Consider the following 5,508-nt stretch of genomic DNA (forward strand, 5'->3'; position numbering starts at 1 on the left):
GAGAGCTATGGAGAGAGAGAGAGAGAGAGAGAGAGAGAGAGGGATGAGTCATCTCTTTTTACAAGCAGATCCATTTGACAAGACTTTTGCTGGAGCTCACCATGAATTACTTTTCTCCTCATGAGAGACATTTGATTGCACTACACTATATACTGAGTGTACAAAACATTAAGAACACCTGCTCTTTCCAGGACATAGACTGACCAGGTGAATCCAGGTGAAAACTATGATCCCTTGTTGATGTCACTTGTTAAATCCACTTCAATCAGTGTAGATGAAGGGGAGGAGACAGGTTAAAGAAACAAATAAAGTAGATAGTAGGAGAGAAGCACTGACGTGGACAGAGCAATATCTTCAACCTTATGTCCTCATTCACCGCTGACAAATAGATGTGGCCATGCAGTGGTGTAAAGTACTTAAGTAAAAAATACTTTAAAGTACTACTTAAGTATTTTTGGGTGTATCTGAACTTTTACTTTTACTTCACTACATTCCTAAAGAAAATGATGTACTTTTTACTCCATACATTTTCCCTGACACCCAAAAGTACACGTTATATGCTTAGCAGGGCAGAAACTGGTCCAATTCGCACAATTATCAAGAGAACATCCCTGGTCATCCCTACTGCCTCTGATCTGGCGGACTCACTAAACATGTGATGATTCTGTCACGGTCTTCCTCCTCTTCATCTGAAGAGGAGAAGCGAGAAGGATCAGGGGACCAAAATGCGCGTGGTATGTGTTCATGGTGAATATTTAATTAAAAATACATGAACACAAAACCAATAACGTCCGTGGCTTATAAATGAGACCTGTGATGACACAAGCAACTAGCATAGACAATCATCCACAAACAAACAGTGAGTATGATTCTCAATCAGAGACAACTAATGACACCTGCCTCTGATTGAGAACTATACTGAAACATACAAATCCCCAAATCATAGAAAAACAAACATAGACTGCCCACCCAACTCACGCCCTGACCATACTAAATAAATACAAAGAAAGGAATTAAAGGTCAGAATGTGACATTAACGTAAAATCCCTTGATGAGAGTGAGTGAGTTAATCTGAGTGACCACAATGTTTCTGTGTTTGTGGACTTTCACCAACTTGTACTTGTTTGGAATATGCAATATGTGTTTGTGAGAGCTGGGGCCACTCATATACAAAAGAATTATGCACGCATGACTGTACGTGACTTTGGATAAAAGCGTCTTCTAAATGCTATGTTATTATTTAAGGCTATGAGGTTGTCAATTTAAGCTGTACACAGCAAAATCACGAGTGTACATTGAACTCGGAGATTGTACATTGTATTATATCAGAATGTATATATGAGTCCAACTTAACTGGTGTTAAAATAACAGTTTTGAAAGTGTGAACTCTGTAGCAGATGTTAACAGTCAACTCCATCAGACAGCATTTGTACCCTAGAAGTTTATTATATTTTAACACTGTAGGGTGTAAAGCCTTAATTGTATATTTACCAGTCTGCCTTTTGAGGGAATGATCGAGTTACCACCCATTACTGTGTTTGTTAGTGACAGAGTTTGTTGCATTTGTTCATTCACTTCCAGGCCTGTAGCCTTCACGAAGTGAGTGCCTAAGTGTTATAGTTTAATTAAGATTAAACCCTTTATGACAATACATTACATACATCATATGGGCTTTCTTTGATGGCCTAGTTTCTCCCTAACACTGTGGTCTGAAATTTTGGCTCGCAAGCCACATCAGGCCTGCAAATTACATTATGCTGGCTGGCAAAGTATGTATCTTTCTGTAGCATAAGATCAATGTACATGCAAAAACACAGATATTGCAACAAACAATACTAAACATCAACCTGCAATAGAGCATGATGGTAAATATGATAATGATGGATGAGGTTTAGATTTTTCTTTACACTACACAGAGTAAAAAATCTTTAACACTGTGATTGTAACACTTACAGTAAATATTTGCAGTGTAGAATTGAATCACAAAATGCACAACCATCTGGAAATACTTGACAAGAAATATATTTCACACTAAATTATACATAAGCATTTTATTATGTTGGCATCAATTCGACATTATACATTTTCATGATTTAAAGGTGTACTATGCAGAAATCACTCTGCCATTTCCTGGTTGCTAAAATTGTAATCTTTTGCCTAATTTCAGTCTATGTGGCAAAACAAGCAAGTGTAGTGTAGAGAATCATTGTATCATCTAAACCACTGTGAAATATATTTTCCATAACCAAAAATGTTGTATTTCCTGCTGTTTGAACCTGGTGTACAAAACCGAAAGTAAAAGAAGCAAAAAGATACTTAAACATGGGAAGCATAGAGATAGCACACATAGAACAGATCTACGGCGTCTTAGACTTGCTTTCAATGAGAATGACAGTTCCATAACTCGCATACCTATAGGAGTTTTGTTGGGTATTGTTCCATATAACAGCTTTAATTAAGTCATATATATCCTACTATTTGTGTGCACCAGAATGTGGAGAATTGGATCTGCTCATTCATTCACTTTTAATCTTTCTTTTCAAGCATTTTCTAATGCATAAATATCTTACTATTGCAACAAGAAGAAGAATAACCACTGAAACAACACCCAACAACATCAGGACAACATCTACAGAGTGGTAGGAGTACCAAGGCATTCTGTAGGACTCTGTACGCAGGTGAGCAGCACCTTTGTGTCTCATGACAAACTCAATCCAGAAGAGGGCAGTGTCCAGGGGTTCCATTGGCACGTCCCGGTGTAGCCTGGAGAGTCTCTGCATGTTCATCCTGTAGGACGGCTCATCCAGAACTTCCTGTAAGGCCTCTAGGAAGTTATTGTTCTTGTCTACTGTTGCCATGGATAAAGCTTTGCTCCTCCTCCTCTTTCAGACGAAGGAGGTTGTCATATTGATCAAAAAACAGAGGTAGACCCACAACAGGAATTCCATGGTAGATAGCCTCTTGAACCCCATTTGTTCCTCCATGAGCTACAAACAGCCTTGTCTTAGGGTGTCCTAACAGATCATTCTGAGGCATCCAGTCAACTACTAAGGTGTTGTTGCCCAGAGAAGCTGGCCTGTCTCCTTTGTGTCTCCAGATTACCTTCTGAGGCATTTGGGAAAAAGCAGCAGCAATCACATCAGCTATATCATGTGGTAATTCAGTAACGAAAGTCCCCAAAGACATGATAATGACTCCATGCTCCCCAGAACTGTGAACAAACTTCTCCAGTTCTTGGGGAAGAGGTTTGGCAGGATTACATTGGAACCCTGCCATGTAGATAACATTAGGCATGGTGGGACGAGGAAATTCAAACACAAAGTCAATTCTCATGAGCCACAGATCAGCTCCTTGTAATAACTCATAAAAGTCGACACCTGGTTGGAAAAACTCATCACAAACAGCCTGGTAATGTGGCCAGACAGTCAACCTGTCCCGAACAGCAGATAGCAAATACAAAAGCATATTCTTTACTCTTTCTGTGAAAGTCATTTTGTCTGAGTGCCCTGATAAAGTCATTGGAATGTATGACATTGGTGATGGTGCAATAGTTAAATGTCCCTCTCCACTGATTGCCCACCGTACATTGTAGACTAGAGGTAGCTGAAGATAGTGAGCCACCAATAGACCTCCTCCCCATGCTGGGTCAGTAAGCACCAGGTCATATTGGTTCTCCTTTAGGGTCTTTATTAAATCAGTGTCTTTCAATACAGCAGTTGCTAAGTCACTAGCATATTTATGAAACTTAGACCTGGCAGAGATCATCTCGATTTGCAAATGTATAAAGTTTAATACAGAGCTCGTTCCTCTCTCTATATTAATTATTTTCTTAATAATTGGCTTTACAAATTCCTCATCCATAGCGTCAGTGACAGGTATTGTAATAGAACTGTAGTAGGGCGATTCTTCTTTGATATACCAACTTTTTGTCGTTCGTACCACTGTGATGGTGTGTCCCTGAGAGTGAAGAGCCTTGATCAAAATGTCCATGTTAACCCAGTGACTTCCCTCCACAGGAAAGACCAGCAACTTCCCACCATGGCAAACTGAACCACACATAATCAACAGAAATAAAAAAAGGCACAAAGTCATGCTTCCAATGTATGTCATCATTTATCTGAAATATAAAACAAACAGAGATAGGAAATCATATTCAGTTTGAATAACACATTGAATGGATTTTGATATATTGTCAGTGAGCTGATTATATATATATATATATATATATATATATATTCTCATTTATGTACAAGCATTTTGCTACACCTGCGATAATATCTGCTCAATATCCATATGCGACCAATTAATACAATTTGATTTGATACAAATCATGAAAGACCATGAAAAGCTGTTCTCAATAGTGCCTTATTAATTCCCATTAGGGTTTTGAGAGTTTGAGACAATGAATATGAGACTTTATTCTTCATTTAGATTCACATTTGATTCAGTATGTGAACAATATCTCACAATACATTTCATCCTTGTTGATGAACATTAACTTAACATAATTATTATTAGCTTATACAGTCTGGAGGTAAGATGCAGTGCAATATTACTTACCAGATGATCTTCATGTTATGTGTATGGAAGCCACGTGTAAAATGTGCAGTTAACTTTGGCTTTTGTTGGTTTGTTGGTTTATACGGGTTAAGTTAAGGTCAAAGTACTGCCTGTATGATTTCCTTTCCACTTCTTAAAGTCACAGTGATGGTTACTCAAAACTCAGTGAATGATTATAATTTGGATGCATACAATTACACATTTAAATACTGTTTAACATTGCAGACACATTTCACAATGTCAAACAACAATATTTTCTCGTCCAAACATTTCAAGGAAGCCCTCAGAGTTACCCATATAGAACTACCTCATGCTTTTTCTACCCCACACGATAGGGAGAATTGGAACCCCCCCATAAATTGGAACCCTCTATAGATATAATTAGGCATGACGGGACAAGGGAACTCGAACACAAAGTCAACTCTCATGAGCCAATGACCAGCTCCCTGTAATAACTCATAGAAGTCCACACCTGGTTGGAAGAACCCATTACAAACATTTTGGTAATGTGGCTGAATAGAAAATCTGTCGTGAGCTTCCCAAAGCAAATGGAAAAGCACATTCTTTACTCTCTCTGTGAAGATCATTTTGTGTGAGAGCCCTGATCCAGTCATTGGAATATAAGACATAGGGGATGGTGCAATGGCTTAACGTCCCTCTCCACTGTTTACCCACTGTACATTGTAGACTAGAGGTTCCTGAAGATAGTGAGCCACCAAAATACCAGTCCACCATGCTGGGTCAGTAAACACCGGGTCATACTGGCTCTCTTTTAGGGTCTTCATTAAATCCTTGTCTTTCAATACAGCAGTTGCCGTGTCACATTCCAGTCCATGAACCTTAGACATTGCAGAGAACATCTCGATTTGAAAATGTATAAAGTTTAATACAGAGCTCTTTCCTCTCTCTATATCAATTACTTTCTTCACGATTGGCTTTACAAATTCC

At 38.6% G+C, this 5,508-nt stretch overlaps 1 pseudogene; it reads right to left on the minus strand.

Annotated features, from left to right (window-relative positions):
* Positions 1-2,006: 2,006 nt before the first annotated feature.
* Positions 2,007-4,635, minus strand: LOC135536216 (UDP-glucuronosyltransferase 2A1-like; annotated as a pseudogene).
* Positions 4,636-5,508: the final 873 nt, after the last annotated feature.

Source organism: Oncorhynchus masou, unplaced genomic scaffold (assembly GCF_036934945.1).
Source record: "Oncorhynchus masou masou isolate Uvic2021 unplaced genomic scaffold, UVic_Omas_1.1 unplaced_scaffold_5768, whole genome shotgun sequence".
In the NCBI taxonomy this organism is placed as follows: Eukaryota; Metazoa; Chordata; class Actinopteri; order Salmoniformes; family Salmonidae; genus Oncorhynchus; species Oncorhynchus masou.